This window comes from Bos taurus, unplaced genomic scaffold, assembly GCF_002263795.3.
Source record: "Bos taurus isolate L1 Dominette 01449 registration number 42190680 breed Hereford unplaced genomic scaffold, ARS-UCD2.0 Leftover_ScbfJmS_826, whole genome shotgun sequence".
NCBI lineage: Eukaryota > Metazoa > Chordata > Mammalia > Artiodactyla > Bovidae > Bos > Bos taurus.
Window position 1 is genome coordinate 59,891 of NW_020192122.1, and position 9,925 is coordinate 69,815.

General features: G+C 51.7%; 1 long non-coding RNA gene across 1 annotated transcript; it reads right to left on the reverse strand.

Moving 5' to 3' along the window:
• Positions 1–4,281: 4,281 nt before the first annotated feature.
• On the reverse strand, positions 4,282–8,679 carry LOC132344795 (uncharacterized). The gene is made up of 3 exons (XR_009493761.1): positions 8,080–8,679; positions 7,057–7,232; positions 4,282–5,775 (listed from the first exon to the last, which is right to left on the reverse strand). It is a non-coding gene; the product is annotated as an uncharacterized lncRNA (long non-coding RNA).
• Positions 8,680–9,925: the final 1,246 nt, after the last annotated feature.

Consider the following 9,925-nt stretch of genomic DNA (forward strand, 5'->3'; position numbering starts at 1 on the left):
TGTGAGCTTCTTCCCATCAAATGCTACACACGTGGCACCACCCAGACAACAGGTGTGGCCTTGTTTTCCGAGACTGACCGTCCGCACAGCCCAGCACCTCCTACGAGGGTTCGCTGGGCTCCCCTTCACCAACACCATGCCCCACTTCTGCAGCGCTGCTCAGCTCAGAGCCTGGAGCTGGGGACGAGCCCCACGGGGAGGCTTCAGGGCACACACAGCTCAGCACACCTGCTGACTCGGCTTCCCCTGCGAGCTGGCGCGTGACAATGTCCACCAAGGGGAAGAGGAAAGACAGCATTTAGAGCAGGAGGTACGTGATGCCTGAGGGGAGTCCCCGCACACCCAGGACACTGCAATGACCAACAGGGATGCGGACGGTCCCTCAGCCTTGGCCTCCCCTCCTCACGGAGCGCGTCCAGCACCTGGTGACCCCGAAGTGCTCTCTCTGGGAGTTTCCACGCAACGTGAAAATCTGAGATTCACCAACCCTCAAAAATGCTCTGAAAGTGGATGCATTGGCTGCGTACATTTAGCAATTAAAAATACTTTTGAGACAAATTGGGGCTTAATAGAAAGAAAATAGTTTTGAGAAACAAACTGATTTTCACATCTATAATGCCATAAATGTTAAACAATATATCAAGTGATATTTTTTCTGGAATACTAAAACATTTTTTCACGTTTTATAGATAAGGCATTTTCCCTGAGTCAGTGACAGAACTGAGATTACCCACTGTGGTCAGAAAATCCTCGTACTTTGAATTGTTCTCTATGAAGCCACCAGAACATCCTAGAGTTTGCCACACGTAGCAACAGAGCAAAGAACAACCCACTTGTGCATGTGCACACACTCACACACAGAGTTAGACATCCACCTTAACACCAGATCCAGAGAAACCTGCCTACCAGAAAACACACACATGCACACACAGACCCCTAGACACAGGCACCGAATCCACTGGGATTCCTTTAAAATTATCCTTCCATCACTTTCAATAGGCACAGAGCTCCTGAAACTGACGATGAGGCGCACAGGCTCCTTACTTAAGGGCGTCCCTCATGTCCTCGTGGCTGGCCGTGCACAGCACCCCGTCTGCAGCCAGTCCAGCCGAAGGGACTGCAGAGAGGTGGGGGTCGAGGTTTCACATTTGATGGTGGTCTTGTCATCTCGTACCTCTTCCTGTAAAGCTGGCAGCTGAGGGAATGAGGTAAGTGTAAAACTGGGTAACAATAGACTGTGTCGAATATGTGAATCTGGAGCTCTGTGAATCTGGAGGTCTCAGGAGAGACTGGCAGCTAGCTGGTCACGTGGAGTAGCTGTCCCCATGACAGCATTTCTGTCATCGAATGTGCCGGTGCTGCTCTAGTGTGACCACCCCGCCCCTCCCCCCAGGTGGCAGGGACCCCCACGTGACAGCCCCCAGGCTCGCTCTCTCCGGCTCATCCACCCTCTAAAACTTTCCCCAGACCCTCAGTAGCAGTGGGAGCTGCTGCGAGTGTGAGTGTGTGTGTCCTCGTGCCCCATGTGATGTTGCATGACTAACCGCAGTCTGTGTTTGCACACTTCCTCCCGCGCTCATGGGACCATGCAGCATGGCGGGAACGCAGAGGCTGGATTCTGCTACAGTCAGGACTTACTCCTGCTGAGCTTCGGGGTGAGTACAGGCCGGCCTGGTCCCGCAGGGGCATGGAGGCCACACCCTAGGAGTGGAGGGTCAGCGGGTCTCCAGAGGTCAGCCCGGGAGAGCCCTCAGCAGCAGAGAACATGACCTTGGCACCTGGCTGCCGCCGGAGTAGTCAGAGCACGGCCCGAGTCTCCCTCCCGTCCCTGCACACGGGTGTCCCTCCCACAGCGGCAGTGCTGCTGGCCACGCCCTGCGTGTACGTTCTCAGAGGGAACAGGGCCCAGAGCATCAGGGTTCACGAGGCTGCCCTGCCCTGGGCCTCTCCGTCTGGATGCCAGTGTTTAACACTGAAGTGCACCGGCATCTGGGGGGTCGGCCGCCACTGAGGGGCCACCGTCCCTTGCAGGTGCTGCTCTGGGTGGTCCTCTGGTGGGTCCGGCCCGGGAGGCCAGCCCTGCTCGAGCCGCTCTGAGAGCAGGAGGCTGTCTGCTCTGTCTTGTTCATGGCTCAGCTGGAAGGCTGGATTGGGTTTTAAGTTTTTTTTACCAGCAGTTTTTAGCTATATGTCAGAATAAAGTCAGCCACAGAGTTCTCTCCTTGATCTGCTTGGTCCTTCGTGTTTCTCTGGATTCTCAAAGCAGCTGAAGCCCAGAATGGGCTGGGGGGGTGTCTGAAGGGGCAGGGACTCGGGCACCAGTCACCGTCCCAGGACTGACTCGTCTGTTTGTTTCCAGTTTACCTGCACTAATACTGCAGGTGATTATACAGCGTCCAGAATACAACAAAAGACTACATTTTAAACTCAATGCAATCTTTAATCTGTTAATACTTGTTATATGGACCCTAAGATATTTTATTACAGAGTTTTTAATTAGTGAAAAATTCATGAATACCATAGAGAAAATATTTTAAAATTTAATGTTTCTTTTATTTATGTAAACTTATGACTTCATTTACATACTTACTTTTTCTTGTATATCTGGGCTATGAATCTCCTTTCAGATCAGTTCATGTTCTGATACCTGATTTTAGTCTTTCAAATGTATGTACTGTAATGCTTGTCTGTATAAATCCTATGAACCAATATAGGGCTTTTATAAATGATGCATTTATTGTAATTATTCTTGTTTAATTTTTAAATGTTAAACCATGAGAGAAGGGGTTTTACTGCGATTGTAAAATCATCATGACACGGTGTGCATTATCCTTCCAGAATGTAACCAAGCTGTCCAACAATCACTCTGAAATGAGCGAACTTAATTTCAACCAATTGTTGTATTTTAACGACTGACCTAAACTGTACTTTTTTTCTAGGAGGAAATGCTTTTTGTCTGCAGTGTGAAGCGATTTAAAAGTACTGGGTGTTAAATGTGAGCTTCTAATGAAATTTGGGCTGAAAGGATGACTAGAAGACGACTATGAAAATCTCTCCGGTAACCTAGTCTCTGTGGCCCTGGATCCCTCGCCTCCGGTGAGACTCTTCGAGGATCAACCGCGGTGCCCTGCACCCGCTGCGGAGCCATCGAGCTGAACACTGAGGGCACCACATCCCGGACAGACAGACAGCATAGTGCAGCTCTGACAAAGGCCTTATTTTTCTTATGTAAATCATCTTTTTACATCTGTTTGTAAACATGTTTAAAGAATGGACCTAGGCGTACATTTTTAGATTTTGATGACATAGCCATTTTGAATAGTATAAGTAGCAAATGTAACTTTTACTTTTTCAGCAGCACATTAAAAAAGCTAGTAAGAGATGCGTTCAGATCATGGTGCCTTATGCAGCTGATATCTCGGTAGAGAGACAGCATGTCTCTCTACATGTGGGTTCTGCCTTTAATTTCCTTGTACAATTCATTGTTACCATTCTGTTTGTCTATTAATCTTTTGTGATCTTCCTGAATATGTGACAAAGTATGTACAGTCTACTTTTGAACTATTTTTATCACAGTATTATTTATTGCTTTCTTTCAATAAAGTCAGAGCTTCCCTGGTGGCTCAGAGGATAAAGCGTCTGCCTGCAATGCCGGAGACCCGTGTTCAATCCCTGGGTTGGGAAGATCCCCTAGAGAAGGAAATGGCAACCCACTCCAGCATTCTTGCCTGGAGAATCCCATGGACAGAGGAGCCTGGCGGGCTACAGTCCACGGGGTCGCAAAGAGTCGGACACGACTGAGCGACTTCACTGCACTCACTGCTTCAATAAAGTACAGGAGCAAAATTTCCCACTGCCAGTACAGAGTGACGAGGGTAAGCTGTACTCTCAATGAGAACAGACCAGAGCTGGTAATGGGAGCCCGTGTCATCACACGGACATTCTGTTAAGAGAAACGGATGGATACAATGGAAAGGCTAGAAGGCAGAAGTATAGGTGTCCCCAAAGGACGACCGACTAGGTGTTCGTACCCTTGGCTCCGGAGACAAGAGGCTTCATCACTTCAGCATCTGTGGGGACAAGGCCCCTCTGCTGCTGAGGCCTGGGCAGCGGGCCCAGGGTGGGAACAAAGTGCAGGTGTCAAGGCTCACCGTGGATCCCAGGGCGGGGTGGCCGAGGGCAACCCTGATGCGGACCCGAATGATGCACTAGGGAGTGTGCGTGTGCATGCTTGTGTGTGGGAGCTTTTTATGTTATTTTAGTCAAGTCTTTATTATTCATATATCCATAGAGACAAGAATGTAGCAAAGGGAGGTGGGAAGGAGATTCAAGAGGGAGGGGACATTTGAACACCTATGGCTAATTCATGTTGATGTATGGCAGAAATCAAATCTATATTGCACAGAATTATGTTTCAGAAAAAAAGAACATAGCAAGGTGGTCAGGAAAGTATGAAAAAAAGATTTCTCATATTTATAATCACAACTCTGCGTACATCTGGGAGCAGGCTGCCCACCATCATCACACCTTCCCGCCAGCATCAGACGTTTACCCCAAGCATCAGGCCATAGTCCAGCATCAGACCCTCCCCAAGCATCAGGCCCTCCCCAGCATCAGGCCCTCCTCCAGCATCAGGCCCTAGTCCAGGATCAGGACCTCCCCCAGCATCAGGCCTCAGTCCAGCATCAGGGCCTCCCCCAGCATCAGGCCCATAGTCCAGCATCAGGCCCTCCTCCAGCATCAGGGCCTCCCCAGCATCAGGCCCATAGTCCAGCATCAGGCCCTCCTCCAGCATCAGGGCCTCCTCCAGCATCAGGCCCTAGTCCAGCATCAGACCCTCCCCAAGCATCAGGCCCTCCCCAGCATCAGGCCCTCCTCCAGCATCAGGCCCTCCCCCAGCATCAGGCGTGGCAGCCCCACTTGTCTGACACTCCTGAGCACACTTAGGCAGCCCCAGAGCAGCAGGACAATAGCTCTTGCAGGAGGTGCATCTTTAGCAATCACCTGAGGAGCAGCAGTAGCAGCTGGGGTCTGTTTCAGGCCGAGGAGAGGCAAAGAAAAGGCACTTTGTGCCGAGGCAGCGGTGGGTGTGGGCACGTTTCAAAGCTCTGCTTCCTCCCCGAGGGGGCTTTGCTCTCCAGCTCTCTCACGTGGTCACTCAAGGGCCCCAGGGCTGTGTCCTTCCAGATTCACGGTCTCCTCGATATCTCAAGCCCAAGTCCTGAGTTGCATCCCAGTCCGGTGTGGCAGAGGGCTGGTAACACACAAGCTCAAGGGCTGAAAGGATCCCAGGGGAACAGTCGGGCCCCAGTGGGTGGCAGAGCAGGGGATGAGGGTGGCCGCCCACAGAGGGCCCCGCAGCAGCACTGGAAGGAGAGCAGGGGTGCCTTAGCTCACTCGGGGACGTTGCCCGGCCTCAGCGCCCAGATGTTACTGCCAGCAGCTCTGGGGATGCAGAAAGCCCGGCGAGTGACACCACTCCACTCGGGCCATGTGAGTGGGCACTGCCTACCATGGCCTAAGTTTTCATTCCAGTTCCAACTGTCCCTCCAAGGGCTCCTCTTCCGAATGGCACATTTTCTTGATGCGGGTGAACGCATCCCTGCTTGTTTCTGTCAGCACTGTTGTCGGTCATCGTGTGTTTTCCTCTTTACAATCTGTGCTTGCTGCTCTTCCAGTTTAACTTAGGAGCAGCCCTTATTTTCTGCATTTCCTAGTTGTCAGCGTTCACTGGGGCTTTCCAGGTGGTTCTAGCGGTAAAGATCCTGCCTGCCACTGCAAGAGATAACGAGAGATGTGGGTTTGATCCCCCTGGAGGAGGGCATGGCAACCCACTCCAGTCTTCTTGCCTGGAGAATCCCATGGACAGATGGGCTACAGTCCCTGGGGTCACAGAGAGTCAGACACGACTGAAGCAGTTCAGCACACACTCAGGTTTTAGTTCAGTCGCTCAGTTGTGTCCGACTCTTTGCCACTCCGCGGACTGCAGCACTCCAGGCTTTCCTGTAATTCACTATCTCCTGGAGTTTGCTCAAACTCATGTCCATCGAATCAGCGATGCCATAGAACCATCTCATTCTTGTTGCATCCACCAGAGAGGTGGCTGGGGCTCGGCAAAGTGCATGGTCCCACTGCATGGGTGTGAACCTGCCCTCACCACTCCCTAACCGCATGACCATCACTGTCTCCTCCTCTGTAAATCGGGAGGTGGCAGCACCTGTTTGGTAAGGGGCACACACAGCATCTGGTATATAATCAATGCACCATCCATCTCAGCGTTATATTTAGTAATAATAAGGATAGCATTTAATAATCTGCTCCTTTTTCTCCCTTCTCACTTAACTGCACTCCAGACCACATCTGTTTTACTTAAAACCCTTATAAATCCCACACCCAGCACAAACAAGACACTCAACAAATCTCTGGCTGAAGAGGCAGGAACATATCCTGTCCTTAAGGAGATGAAGCCGAGTGAGATGGGGGCCTGATGATAACACTGTGTGATGAGGAGACGCCAGGAGGACCTGCGTGGCTGTGGGATGGAGTAGGGGGCATGGGCAGAACCCGTGATGAGCTCCTGGGGATGGGGAAAGTGGCAGGAAGGAGAGGTGCTGTTACTTGTGGGGTGTCCACAGATTTTACCTCACCCCTCACTGATGAGCACTTAGGCCATTTCCAAACACTTGTCACTGTTCTGGAGGAAACAATCATTGCCCAGCTCCTATTCATTCGTAGAGTATGTTTCTAGCACTGCAGTATAAACATCTGCAATATTCATTCCATGCTCTGTTCATCCACCCATCTGGCCAGCCATCTGTTCATCCATCCATCCACTCACTAATCCATCCATCCTTTAACTCTTAATTCTTCCATCCATCCACACATCCGTTCATCAACTGATCTGATCATCTCGGACCCTAAAGAAGACAGATGCCTCCTCTGCTCCTCCCAGGAGGACACCCAGCGTGAGTGACAGGGGCCTCATGGGGACAGCGGGAGAGACACAGAAGGGACATGCATGCAGACCCTCCTCCCTCTGAACGGTGAAGCACCCACCTGGTTCTAGCACCTCCTTGCCGGGGTGTCCAGGCCGGCCCTTCTCCTTCTTGCCAAACAAACGGCCGATGGAGGACTTGATGCCCTTCTTCTTTGGGGCTTTCTGCAGCAAGTCCTGGCCGCTGCTGCTGCTGCTGCTGGGGTTGCCCCCGGGGCCGTCCTGAGAGCCTGTCGAGCTTTGGGGAGAGAAAACAACCTTTAACCGGCACCCTTGTGCAAACACACACCCCTCCACAAGACCTACTGATAGAACCGGCCACCCAGCAACACCCGCGCCTCAACCTCGCAGCAGACAGTGGAGTCTCCTTCACCAACCACACTCCACACGAGCAATGCAGGCTTCCGGCCACAAACAATGGCCCCGGGGAGCTGAGATTCTCTGCCTGGAGCTCTCCCCTGAGGAGGGCTTCACTCCAGACGAGCTGGTGCAGAGGGCTCTCCAACCCTCCCTCAGGGTCGCTGCTCGGCAGGTGATGACCCTCCCAGAGAAGGCGAGCTCCCCTGCTCTGGGCAGTTCCCCCCGCTTCCCGCAGGGTGACCGTCCCCGGCCGTGGCAGGAGAGTGACGGTCACCGTGCAGGGCTGCTGGTCAGGTGACCACATGTGCCCTCCATCGAGTGCTGCCTGGCTCACAACGGGAGCTCAGCAGGTGGGGGTCTGAATGAGGACAGGGTCAGTCACAGGAGGTGACAGACAGTCTCCTGAGAGGAGACCCCTGAGAAAAAGGGAGGGACCCTCAAGAGCAAATCCAAGAGGCACGGAGCCGTAACCATCAGGAATGCACCCAGGCCGGGCAGAGCTCTAGCAAGAGCAGGAAGAAATCTCCCACAGGAGTCCATACGTAGAGACAGATGTTTTCTAAAATCACTGAGGTCACTGAGCTCTTCTACCCCAGCACCTGAAGTTCATCACTAAACACAGGCACTGAATCCAGTGGGATTCCTTTACAATCGTCCCTGCAACTCTTTGAAGACAAGAGGCGCAGGGCTCCTGAGACTGACGACGAGGCGCGCAGGCCCCTTACTTGTGGGCGTCCCTGATGTCCTCGTAGCTGGCTCTGTGTGGTGACCCCCTGTCCAGCCGGTCTAGCCGAAGGAACCGCAGCACGGCGGGGGTCGAGGCTTCACATTTGATGGCGGTCTTGTCATCTTGTACCTCTTCCGGTAAAGGTGGCAGCTGAGGGAGTGAGGTAAGTGTGACATTGGCTAACGATAGACTGTGTCAAAAAAGGCAATCACACAGGCTTTACATTATAACCAGAAACTTATTTGAAAACATATTAGCGATGCTATCCGCCAAGTACAAAAAAATGTGTTGTTCTAGCTTAATGCCATCTTAAAGGACTGTCTTGTTCAAGAGAAGCGGGGCCGTGAGGCAGCAAGAGCACCCTACTGAGTGCACAGATCCTGGCCTGGAGCCTCCCTGCAGCCAGGCTCCGCTCTCCCTTGAATCCAGCGACCAGATGGCCCTGCCAGGCAGGACAGTGGAGCCACGCCAGCACCGTGAACCCTGCATGGCATGAACTGCCCTGATGAAAGGACTGTGTTCATCGCCAGATGCTGCTCAGAAGCACCACTAGCAAGAGTAAGAAACCTCTCAGCAAAGCCGTCCAGACCTTTCTGTTTGAAGGAGAAAAGGAAACAGCTTGTACCACCACCCAAGATCATGTTTAGTGATGATGCAGGTTACTGAACCCATGACAACAAGTGAAGTGTAGAAAAGGTACCGAACCCCTGCATGCGAACACCACGTGTCTGGCTTGTCTTTCTCAGAAACATACAGACTGGGGGCTACACACTGAAGTGCTTACACGCAGTTTGAGTGTAATTTGCTCACTGTGGTTTACATAAAGTAAACTGCTGCTGCTAAGTCACTTCAGTCGTGTCCGACTCCTGTGTGACCCCATAGACGGGCAGCCCAGCAGGCTCCCCCGTCCCTGGGATTCTCCAGGCAAGAACATTGGAGTGGGTTGCCAATTTCCTTCTCCAATGCATGAAAGTCAAAAGTGAAAGTGAAGTCCGCTCAGTCGTGTCCGGCTCGTAGCGACCCCATGGACTGCAGCCTACCAGGCTCCTCCGTCCTAGGTCTTCAACTTAGAACTGATTTGTTTCAACCTAGAGGGGTGGGATGGGGAGGGAGACGGGAGGGAGGGTCAAAAAGGGAAGGGATGTATGTGTACTCTATGGATGGTTCATGTTGAGGTTTGACAGAAAAGAACAAAGTTCTGTAAAGCAATTTATCCTTCAATTAAAAAATAAACTAATTAAAAAAAAAAGATCTCGCCTGGATGCTCCAGCTTTTCCGCTGGTCCTGGGTCTGAAGACAGGAGACCATGGTGGGCACAGTGTGGGGAACAGATTAACCCCTTTGGGGTCCAGACAGGTCTCCTTATAATTTGCTACTGGGTGTGCGAGCCTGGGCATGGTGCCGGCCTCTCTAAGCCTCAGTGTCCATGTCTGCTGAATGGGGATAACAGCAGCCTGGACCTCACCTGGGTGTCTGCGGGATTTAGATGACAGACTCGGAAAGCATTTTGACACGGTGCCTGGCGCACAGAGTCTCCTGCACCTGCTACCCACCATCATTAAATTGGCTTCCTCCAAATCTAACATCTATGGCTCTGAGTCAGTCATTTGTTTTTAAAAAACTCTAAGCGGAGATTCCATGGTAGTCCAGACATTAGGACTTGGCACTTTCACTGCCGGACACCGGTCTGATCCCTGGTTGGGGAACTAAGATCCCATAAGCTGTGCAGCATGGCCAAAAAATAAGTAAAGAAAAGTTTTAAAAATAATAAATAATACTATGTCTACTATAAATAAGCATGAGATGATTAGAAGGCAAACAAGTGGGATATAGGCAAACTGTTA